Source organism: Triticum dicoccoides, chromosome 6A, assembly GCF_002162155.2.
Source record: "Triticum dicoccoides isolate Atlit2015 ecotype Zavitan chromosome 6A, WEW_v2.0, whole genome shotgun sequence".
Taxonomy (NCBI): Eukaryota; Viridiplantae; Streptophyta; class Magnoliopsida; order Poales; family Poaceae; genus Triticum; species Triticum dicoccoides.
Genome location: NC_041390.1, coordinates 64083206 through 64096048, shown reverse-complemented (window position 1 = coordinate 64096048; position 12843 = coordinate 64083206).

Sequence of the window (12843 nt, the reverse complement as noted above, 5' to 3'; positions counted from 1 at the left end):
AAGCCAAATGATCAATCTTATGGCCACATTCATGGCATAGTTTGTTCAAATGATCTCATATTGTGCACAACGGTGCATATTGGAATGGCAAACAATGTTGCCTAAGGAAGTTTTCATTTTCTTTGGATGAAAAAACCATTTTCCATTTTTTGAGTGCCTGAAAGGAGGTTTTTTGTGAAGGACCTCCCAAATAATTGTTGCAAAATTGGACCAACTCAATTTTATAAAATACTAGGACATATTTAATGCACAATTGACAAAATGGTTGGTTGAAAACAGGTTTGTTCCACCTCTCATGAAAAAGGCAAATTCCCGCCAACTCAGTTGGAAGCGGGTCAAATTTGAACTGCAGCTGCCTCATTGTTTGCTATTTATTTTTTACGAAAATAATTTCTAGGTACATAAGTACCTATTTAATCAGAGAAACACCAAAAAAGTTCCAATATTCAACCACTAGCTAGGAACGGTCATTCCCGCCATTTTGACCGCATTTTGAAACAGGCATAAAAAATTCAAAAAAAAATCAAAAAATTGGGAAACCTTCACATTGTGTCATCATATGTGACCATGTTTTGAGGAAAAATAACAAACTTGTAATACGGTAATTATTTAAAAAAAGTGTTCTCAGAAATGAGCTATCATGGGTGAAGATTCATGGATTTCAAGCCAAATGATCAATCTTATGGCCACATTCATGGCATAGTTTGTTCAAATGATCTCATATTGTGCACAAGGGTGCATATTGGAATGGCAAACAATGTTGCCTAAGGAAGTTTTCATTTTCTTTGGACGAAAAAACCATTTTCCATTTTTCGAGTGCCTGAAAGGAGGTTTTTTTGTGAAGGACCTCCCAAATAATTGTTGCAAAATTGGACCAAATCAATTTTCTCAAATACTAGGCCATATTTAATGCACAATTGACAAATTGGTTGGGTGTAAAAAGTTTTGATCCACCTCTCATGAAAAAGACAAATTTCCGCGGATTTAGTTGGAAGTGGGTCAAATTTGAACTGTAGCTACCTTGTAGTTTGCTGTTTATTTTTTTCAAAAATCATTTCTAGGTACATAAGTATCTATTTAATCATAGAAACACCAAAAAAGTTCCAAGATTCAACCACTAGCTAGGAACGGTCATTCCCGCTGTTTTGACCGCATTTTCAAACGGGCATAGAAAATTCAAAAAAAATCAAAAAATTGAGAAACCTTCGCATTGTGTCATTATATGTGGCCAAGTTCCTAGGAAAAATAAAAAACTTTTAATACGGCAATTATTTTAAAAAAGTGTTCTCAGAAACGAGCTATCATGTGTGGAGATCAATGGCTTTCAAACGAAATGATCAATCTTATGGCCACAACCATGGATAGTTTGTTCAAATGATCTCATATTGTGCACAAGGGTGAATATTGGAATGGCAAACAATGTTGCCTAAGGAAGCTTTCATTTTCTTTGGATGAAAAAACCATTTTCCATTTATGAGTGCCCAAAAGGAGGTTTTTTTATTGAAGGACCTACCAAATAATTGTTGCAAAATTTGACCAAATCAATTTTCTAAAATACTAGGACCTATTTAATGTACAATTGACAAGATGATTGGGTGTAAAATGTTTTTATCCACCTCTCATGAAAAAGACAAATTTCCGCCGATTCAGCTGGAAGCAGGTCAAATCTGAACTGCAGTTGCCTCATAGTTTGCTATTTATTTTTTCCAAAAATCATTTCCAGTTACATAAGTACCTATTTAATCATAAATACATGGTTTGGTGGCGATACGTCGAGGTTTGGGTGGTGGCCGAGGGCCCCAACTCTAGAGCGCGTAAACTCGCATGCCCGCCGCGTGGTCACCGCGTGACCGTGGTGTTGCCATGTGTTCTGGGCGGCCTAGGCATGTCTAGTGGGTTGGGCACTCCCGAGGTAGGCGCTAGGAAGAAAATTACAACATAAGATTCTCACAAGGAGACCGATCGATGCTCAAACATGAATTAGCAACCAAGTGTTTGATTAGCGGTACGGGAAATGTACATGGCTAATGGGCGTGAGTTTTGGATGAGGGTGATCAGTTACTAAGAAGACCGTCTTCACAAATTTTCAGCTCAAAAGGAGGAGCCTAGGTGGTACTTGCTTTGCAAACTACCACACTGGACATGACTACGAATGTTGAAGCTTGGCTCAAAATAATAAATGGATTAAGCTGGCATTTGGTGGAGGATGGTTATTTGGGCATAGGAAAGCACTGTAGAAAATGGATACTATTTGAACATGCCAAAGTGGTACTTCCTTCACAAACTGTTGTTCTGAACAGAATAGAAAAATGAATATTTTTGAATTATTTTTGAACTAGGCAAGGAAGGTTTTTACATATTTGACGAAGATATGGCCCAAAGAATTTATGAGATTTTTTTGGGAATTTTGGGAATGACAGAAATATAGGTTGCTTCACAGCCTAGGGCAAAAACTGCCACATGGACATGACACATAGGCAAAACTGATGAGATGGCGCCTAGTCATAGCAACCCACCACAATTTACAAGGCTATGACCATCTATATTGGTCGTTAACAACTAGAAATAAGGCAGCGGACTAGCGCTGTTTGCTTTATGACCATTTCCTCTAATGAAATTATGACCTTTCTAACTGAAATGGTCGTTATGGTTTAGGGTTTAGAGCCCCCCAGACAGGTTTTGACCAATTGGTCTAAAATGGTCATAAATTTATGACCAATTCTTCGAGGGTCACTGAAAAAAGGTCATAAGTTGACATATTTCTTGTAGTGAAGAGGAACCAGATGATGTGCCCGATGATGATGATCTCCGCAGGGTCATTGTCAATGCAAGGACGCAATGCGAAAGTCAAAAGGAGAAGCTGAAGTACGATCGCATGTTAGAGGATCACAAAAAAGGGTTATACCCCAATTGCGAAAATGGAAACACAAAGCTCGGTACCATACTGGAATTGTTGCAGTGGAAGGCAGAGAATGTTGTGGATGACAAAGGATTTGAGAAGCTACTGAAAATATTGAAGAAGAAGCTTCCAAAGGATAACGAATTGCCTGACAGTACATACGCAGCAAAGAAGGTCGTATGCCCTCTAGGATTGGAGGTGGAGAAGATACATGCATGCCCTAATGACTGCATCCTCTACCGCGGTGCATACAAGGATCTGAACGCATGCCCGGTATGCGGTGCATTGCGGTATAAGATCAGACGAGATGACCCTGGTGATGTTGACGGCGAGCCCGCCAGGAAGAGGGTTCCTGCGAAGGTGATGTGGTATGCTCCTATAATACCACGGTTGAAACGTCTGTTTAGAAACAAGAGCAGGCCAAGTTGATGCGATGGCACAGTGAGAACCAAAAGAAAGATGGGAAGTTGAGAGCACCCACTGACGGGTCGCAGTGGAGAAAAATCGAGAGAAAGTACTCGGATGAGTTTGCAAAGGACCCAAGGAATGTGTGGTTTGCTTTAAGTGCGGAGGGCATTAATCCTTTCGGGGAGCAGAGCAGCAATCACAGCACCTGGCCCGTGACTCTATGTATGTATAACCTTCCTCCTTGGATGTGCATGAAGCGGAAGTTCATTATGATGCCAGTTCTCATCCAAGGCCCTAAGCAACCCGGCAACGACATTGATGTGTACCTAAGGCCATTAGTTGAAGAACTTTTACAGCTATGGAATGGAAACGATGTACGTACGTGGGATAAGCACAGACAGGAGGAATTTAACCTTAAGGCGTTGCTGTTCGTGACCATCAACGATTGGCCCGCTCTCAGTAACCTTTCAGGACAGACAAACAAAGGATACCATGCATGCACGCACTATTTAGATGACACTGAAAGTATGTACCTGCACAAATGCAGGAAGAATGTGTACCTGGGCCATCGTTAATTTCTTCCGACCAACCATCAATGTCGAAAGAAAGGCAAGCATTTCAAAGGCGAGGCAGATCACCGGAAGAAGCCTGCCATGCGTACCGGTGATCACGTACTTGCTATGGTTAATGATTTACACTATGTAATCTTTGGAAAGGGTCCCGATGGACTAGCTGTTCTAAATGACACTGAGGGATACGCACCCATGTGGAAGAAGAAATCTATATTTTGGGACCTACACTACTGGAAAGACCTACAGGTTCGCTCTTCAATCAACGTGATGCACGTGACGAAGAACCTTTGCGTGAACCTGCTAGGCTTCTTGGGCGTGTATGGGAAGACAAAAGATACACCTGAGGCACGGGAGGACCTGCAACGTTTGCACAAAAAAGACGGCATGCCTCCGAAGCAGTATAAAGGTCCTGCCAGCTACGCTCTTACGAAAGAAGAGAAAGAAATCTTCTTTGAATGCCTGCTCAGTATGAAGGTCACAACTGGCTTCTCGTAGAATATAAAGGGAATAATAAATATGCCAGAGAAAAAGTTTTAGAACCTAAAGTGTCATGACTGCCACGTGCTTATGACGCAACTACTTCCGGTTGCATTGAGGGGGCTTCTACCGGAAAACATCCGATTAGCCATTGTGAAGCTATGTGCATTCCTCAATGCAATCTCTCAGAAGGTGATCGATCCAGAAATCGTACCAAGGCTAAGGAGTGATGTGGCGCAATGTCTTGTTAGTTTCGAGCCGGTGTTCCCACCATCCTTCTTCAATATCATGACGCACGTCCTAGTTCATCTAGTCGACGAGATTGTCATCCTGGGGCCCATATTTCTACACAATATGCTCCCCTTTGAGAGGTTCATGGGAGTCCTAAGGAAATATGTCCATAACCGCGCTAGGCCAGAAGGAAGCATCTCCATGGGCCATCAAACAGAGGATGTTATCGGGTTTTGTGTTGACTTCATTCCTGGCCTTAAGAAGATAGGTCTCCCTAAATCGCGGTATGAGGGGAGACTGACTGGAAAAGGCACTCTTGGAAGAGGCTGAATAATATACAGGGACGGATATTCTTGGTCTCAAGCATAGTACACAGTTCTACAGAACTCTACCTTGGTGACCCCGTATGTCGATGAACACAAGAACAGTCTGCGCTCCAAACACCCAGAGCAGTGCGACGACTGGATTACATGTGAACACATCAGGACTTTCAGCAGTTGGTTGGAAACATGTCTCAGAGGTGACAACACTGTTTGTGATGAGTTGTACTTGTTGTCCAGGGGACCATCTTTGACTGTATTGACTTACAAAGGATACGAGTGTCAGGACCCCGACTCAATGCCACATCGATCTAGCATGTAACACCTCATATCACTTTGCGGCCTCACGCACGGTATTCCCACGGGTGTCGCATTACCTTTGCCCGGGACCGTTTGCGCCTTTTGGCACACGTATATGACAGTGTCGCTAGCATCCATATGATAAGGAGCCCGGGCTGACATGGCTAGTCGTAAACCCAAAGTGGCACAGACTTACAGGGACAGGCATCCATGACCCAGCATCGAACGTGTCGGTCATCAACGAGTGAATCCAGGCTGTAGCACTGGGCTAACAGGACTCCGGTGAACCGGGCTGTAGCGGGCTAACAGGACTCCGGTATTCATCGCGTGACATTTCCCCGAAGGGACAGACACAGGAACGAAGAAGGACACATGCCGGCCAGCCTAAGTGTTCCGGAGCAGTAGCAAGCTACCATGGCTCAGTGGAAACACTAGGAGACATTTCCCGGTAAGAGAGGCTACTAAGGATAAACAACTAGATAGTCAGATCCCACACATACCAAGCATTTCAATAACATACACACAATATGCTCGATATGTGCAATACAACATGGCATCACAAAATGACTCTACGACTCAAGTAGTTTATTCAATAGGCTCCGAGGAGCGAGACATTACAAACATGGGTCTCATGACCCAACAATCAGAGCATACAAGTCAAAGCACGAGCGGAAGCTATCATGTCTGAGTACAGACATCTATAAATGAAAAAGGCTGAGAAGCCTGACTATCTATCAGATCCTGCCGAGGGCACAAGATCGTAGCTGAGGTATCAAGCTAAACGTCGAAGTCCACGTAGAACTACTAGTGAGACTGAAGTCTCTCTGCAAAAACATAAATAGGCAAACGTGAGTACAAATGTACCCAGCAAGACTTACATCAGATCTATCTACACATTCATCATTATCAACAAAGGGGATGGTGGAGTTTAACTGCAGCAAGCCAGCTTTGACTCGGTGGCTAACCTGAACTACGACTGCAAGTAACTCTTTTGAGGTGGCGCACACGAGTCCACATATTCACCATATCAATACACCACTATGGATCCACTCCCGTCTCCCTACGAGAACGCCATCCATAGCACTCACGCTTATCTTGCGTATTTTAGGGTATCCACTTTCACTTGTCTATGAACTATGCAAGGGGTCCAAGTTTCCATATCCGAGGAATCCGGCTATTCGAATAGATAATGATAACCCTGCAGGGGTGTACTTCTTCACACACGCTTTCGCCACTTATCGCCCTGTACACGTCATGTACCTCGGCAACCTTCAAGCGGAAGCCGGGCGAGGGAGTCGGCCACGACCTGACTAACCGAACAAGTCTCTCGTCCAGGTTTATCGCCTATTCGGGTTCCATCCGCAAGGAGATCCGGCCGGGGTGTCGCTCACGGCCCCAAACGATGTGAGCAGGGTTCCCAAGCCCACCATCCGGGTGCCACTTGGTACACCATGCCACTGTGCCTAGTCTGTCCCAAGCCCACCTGTACCGGGTGCCACTTGGTAGACTACTAACACTACCTACAAACACCAGAAACTAGTTGCAACTCCTGGACAGAGATCATGTTGATTAATAAGTCGAGAGAGCTTGGAGCGCCCGGAGCCCAATGTGTGGTAGTAACTGATCATGGATCACAAACACAGAACTCAGTTCCTGAGGACGGCTGCAATGAGACAACCCACCATGTACTCCTACATGGCCTCTCACCGCTACCTTTACCAAATCGTGTTCACACACTTACCTCACACACAGTAGGACATGTTCACACGCCTCTGATTCATCCCCGATGAATCAGACCTGACTCAACTCTAAGCAGTAGCAGGCATGACAAACAAGCATGAATGAGTAGGCACATCAGGGCTCAAACAACTCCTACTCATGCTAGTGGGTTTCATCTATTTACTGTGGCAATGACAGGTCATGCAAAGGATGAAGGGTTCAGCTACCGCAGCAAGTATCAAATATGTCGTTGTTGTCCTAATGCAGTAAAAGAGAGCAGGAGCGAGAGAGTAGGATTGTATCGGAATGAACAAGGGGGTTTTGCTTGCCTGGCACTTCTGAAGATAGCATAGCTCTTCATCGGTGTCATCGATCACATCATCGGTATCACGTCTATCGAGAGGGGACAAATACCGGCAACACAGAAAGGAACACAATCAATGCAATGCACAATATGATGCATGATCATGACATGGCAAAATGAATGTGTTTTGGGCTAATGCAACTAAAACCAGATTAAATGAAGTTGGTTTGAATCCAAGATTCAAATTCAAACTCCATATGTGATTATTTAAATGCCATTTAATTGATTTGTGCTAAACAGCAGCTATAAGTTGTTCTAACATGCATGAAAATGGTACATATGGATTCCTTGAATTTTTCTGATAATTTTTCATATATAAATTATTTAATTTGGAGTTACGGTTGAATTTCTATGAATTATTGAAGTTTTAGCTATTTTCTGGAATTTCCTGATTATTTTTAAATCCAGAAAATACTTATTGCGTCAGCCCCACGTCACAGTGACGTCAGCAGGGTCAACTGGGCTGGTCCGGTCAAACCTGACCAGTGGGGCCCACTGGTCAGTGTCTCAGGTCTGGATTGGGTGAATGACAGGTGGGACCGGTCAACGATGACTGGGCCAGAGTCAAAGCTGACACGTGGGGTCCACGGCACTAATCACTAATTTAACAGAATAATTATATTAACCTAATTAAGCGCAGGGGCCCACATGGCAGTGGCTCTGGGGGTGTTTAGCGGGGTTATTAGCACTAATTAACCGGCGCCACGTCAGCAGGTGACGCCGGCGACCATAACAGCGGCGGGAACTCGCCGGAGTTGGTCGAGGCGGCGCTACAGGCTGCGGTTGGGCACCCTGAGGGCACCAGGAGATGGCCCTTGCTCTCGCGCATCCAGAGGACCAAGTGGGAGGTCGTGGGGTCGCCGGAACTCATGCCGGCGACGAGCTTTGGCGGCGATGGTGTTCGGTGGTGCTCGGGCGCGTCGCTACGGTGCATCAGTGAGCAAATGGAGAGGCTGGGCAGCACCTTCTAGACATGGGGAGCACTAAGAGCAGCTCAGTGAGGCCAGGGGAGCACGGAGGCTATGCGTGCAGCAGCAATGGCGGACGGTGGCTTCGGTGCTCGTGGGGAACGGCGCTACGGCACGGAGGAAAGCATGCTAAGTTAGGGGAAAAGGTTAGTGGCTCACGGCGATGACGAGGGAACGCTCGGCGAGGTCGGGGACGGTCCGGAGCCGACGAATTTGACGAAGATGGCCGGCGGTCCCGAGGTTGAAGAAGGCATCAATGGCGGTGTTGCAGCACGTCCGGGGCCTCGTGGCTTGTCGAGGAGGTCGGGGACGTCGAGACGGAGCTCGCAGGCACAGCGAGGGGTCATGGGGGAGACAGTGGCCGCGGCGTTACGGTGGCGCGGCTGCGGCTGCGCTCGGGCTTGAGAGGGAGAGGGGGCGGAAGAGGGGAAGAGTTCGGGAGAGAGTGAGAGAGCGGTCGGGGCTGCATGGCGTCGTCCGGGGCGTCGCTGGGGAGGCCAGGGAGGAAGCAGGAGGTGGCCGAGCAGGGTGGAGGTGGCGCGCGCGGCGGTGTCGCGGTGTCCGTCCTCCTGGCAGGGAGGAAGACGACATGGGAGGGGGGCGGCGGTGGGCTGGGCCAGCGGGAGGAGCTGGGCCGGCTGGGCTGGACAGGTAAGCGCCAGGTAGGCTTCTGCTCTTTTATTTTTCTGTTCTGTTTTCTTCTATTTAATCTGTTTTGCCACTGTTTTGAATTTAAAACAAATTCAAAGATAGTGACAAAATTCCCCTGAACATTTTATTTAGCACAATGGGATTATACCAAAGCACATAAAAATGTTTCAGTTATTTGAACATATATTCAGTAATATTTGGACATAAGTTCAAATTCAAAATAGTATTGATTTAAATTCAAAGTCCCAAAATAAATCCTTTTAAAATGTTCATTATTTTTGGTTTGGATCAAAACCCTTGCCAAAAATATTAAACATCTAAGAAGAACATTTTGGAGCAATGAATGAGATTTCTAGGGTTTTTGCCCCTCTTTTATTTAAGTTTTTGAGGCTTCCAAAATTCCCTCAGTTCAAATTTTCAGAATTTAAACATGATGCACTCATGAGCTAGCCTAGAGCACTACCAGCAGCTAGGGATGTGACAACTCACCCCCACTAAACAAGAATCTCGTCTCGAGATTCAAGCGTAGGGTAGGATGAAGGGGAAAACGCAAACTAGTACAATCTTCACGATCCAGGTTGCACTTCAAAAGAACGTTGATTTGAACACCACCTTTGTCTTGTCGTCTTGCTCTGAGAACTCCAGCTAATCATGACAAGAAGAGGAAAGGAAAACTCTGGAAGGATCGGTCTTCTCGAAGGTCGAACAACTCAGGATTAACTCCCGGAATGTGACATAGCAACATCTCTCGAGCTGAGAGACGAAGCATACCTCTAGAGGGATGGAGTGGAGCAGGTGACGAGGTTCACTAGGTAGACAACAATTCCAGACTTAGGAATGTGGCGATCGGTTGTCAACGTAGCGAGGAGTTGAATTGCCATGACACCACGACGAAACATCCTGGAGAAGGGTGATTCGTAGATTATTATCTTAAGTGGCAAAAAGGATTACCTTTGATATAGAGATCATTGAGACTCTCTATATCAGCCGAAGGCAAATCACAGCAATCGATTGGCGGGGGTCGGTAGAATGGCATACTCGGACTTGGATGATGTGGATTACCTTGTTGAAGACAACGTAATGGATGAATTTGCTTATCACCGGTAATGGAAGAGACCCATGGTAGAATGACACATTGGCGGTGCAAGCTAGAAACAAAATGCAAATGCTGGGAATGATTCTGGTAACTGGGGAAGAACCCAACAATAGAGGGTGAATTCACTGTTTGAAAAGGTCATAGCATTGCCGAGGAAACTGAGAGCAAACCCAGTTAGTGCCGATGATAACACCTAGCGCTTGTGCGTGCTCTCAAGAACTTGAGCATTTCCATATTCATCAAGGTTTTACCAACATCCGTGTCAAGGATCCTGGCAACACAACTTGCTACCATGATGGCTAATGATGGATGATGCAGATGCAAAGAAAGATAACACTTTCTCAGATTTCACCTTGGCGAGGCCAAGGAAACAAAATCTGGATGATCGACCGAGAGACATTTAGCACTCCGCTTCTAATGTTCTCCTTGACGTGCTAGTGTATGCCATTCATAGATATGGTTTGATAACTAGACATCAAGTAAAAGGTCGGACTTCGGGAACACCAAAAAAAAATCCACAAGGAACGACTAGGGAGTAAATCCTACAAAATCCTTATGGGGAGGTGGTCAACTTCCTCAAACAAGATACTACAATAATGGTTCTTCCGGCTGGGTGTGTTGGCCACGACATCCACCTTACCGGTTATCGAGGGACCAATATTATAGTTCTTGGGAAATGTTCCAACCATCATATCTGCCTGAGATTCAGATCTGGTTGGTGTCAGGATATTCCAGACTCATCGGGTCTAGGAAGAAAAATGAAAGTTTGCAACACAAATCGACGAGATGACGTTGCGAGATTCTCAGGAAATGAACTACGATAGCAAGCTCCAAAACATGAGCTGGTTCTGCTACAAACATGTGAACACGTTGTTCCAGACAAGCATGCCCACATGGTAGTATTATAATAAAACACTACCGAGTTCTGGTTGGGAGCCATCATCGAGGATATCGAAGTCTTTACGCAAGTCCATGGATTAGATCCCAAGCATAGACTTCTTTTCCTTGAACAAGTCAATCAGTGGCTTGGTGTGCTAGGATATACATATGGAATGAAGATGATCAGTCTAACAGACCACATAATTCTTCGCACGTGCATGACCGACTTGGGATGATTTCAAAGGAGCAAAAACAAACTTTCTCGAATTCACGACGGCAACTTACATCAAAATGCACGTGAATCAAAGGAAGTCACTCCTTTCATCAAACAAGTACTTCATGAGCTAGCATGAAGAAAATGCTTTCAAAAGTTTCCAACACTAACTTAATGTTCAACAACATCATGGAGGAGACAAGAATGTTGTCAATGGGCTCAACAACAACTCATCGGAATTTCCATATCACTGGACTTCCACCATCATGTGAACACGGTGATAGCCTTGGTCAGACCCAAAAGATATAATGGTGTATGCTTGAGGGATCAACCACGAGGAAGACAACATTATGAACATCGTTGGTTCTGACTTGATTTGACGATAGCCCACACTCAAATCAAAGGATTGATAAGACGATAGGTCCAGCAACTGATCACAGGGACCAATCGATGAAGATATCATCTTTCTTCAACACACACTACACAAGAATATCCCTTTGGAACGAACTAAGTCAGGCAAGCTTTTATCTTCCAACCCTCCAAGTTGTCGTTTCGCTTAACCAACTAGCTCAGGGATATCTAACACCGATTCTTGGAGAGAAGGTGGTTCACAAGAAACCAACTTGATCACGAGCTCAACATAGCGGTCAGGTGACAACCTGGTAACACTTCCGAGAAGATCTTCGGAAATCACGAACCACCGATATGTTACTAAGCTCGAGAACAATCTCGCTTTTGAGGGCAAGACGATATGATCAATAGAGCAAGGATTTGAAATAATCCTAACTCATCGATCGAGGAGTGAACCAGGAGAATGGACTAGGTAGCACGATCAATCTTAGAATGATGATTCAATAACCAACACACTAAGAATGAAATTATTGTCCTTTAACTACCCGGCAACGAGGTTCCTAGGCGTATTGATTTCACACATCACAATTCATTTGTCGGTATTCCGGTTGCATCAACACGAAGACCGAGGAATGACTAATGATGGCAAGAAGTATCACTGTACCAAGAGTTCATAGGATGGTGTGCAATTCCTATAACAATCCCGATATAAAGATGGTAATACTCCAAGGTAGAACAGAACAAAAGCTGGATTAGCAATTTGATCTGCGGAGCACAACTTCTTTGACCCAATCCTGGATATGGAAGAGGTACTGGAGTTTGTTTCTCCTAGTCATTCTGCGATAGAATGGCTTGACGGACCACAAGAGTAATAGGCATCGATAAACGAACGCACGCATACTCTTGACTATCAATTGATAGACGAGGGTCAGAATGCAACTAAAGAGAACAACTCAAAGGAACATATAATTTTCTGAGTTGTGGATGCATAGATTAGTATGTCGAACCAAGTTCAACATATTTCTTCCGGATAACCCATGCAGAAAGGTAGGACTGGCAGAGTCACGATTTATGAATGGAGAACTCCTCAAGAATAATCCTGTTGTGATATTTCAGTTCAACGAGGAACTTCTGCCATAAGTAGTTCATGGTATCTGGAAGAAGAAGATACCACGGACATCGAGGACTAATGCAAAGGTTACTAATAACCTAAAGGAACGAGCAAAACTATCAACATGAAGCAAGTAGGGTGAATCTCGGGTTCAAAACCCAGGGATAGAATACTTACTACTAAGTGGCATCACGGGATGCTTATGAGAATGATGGCCAGAATCATCACACTAGGACATAAATCATGGCTAATTTACTAGATGATCCCCTAAGACACCTAGGGT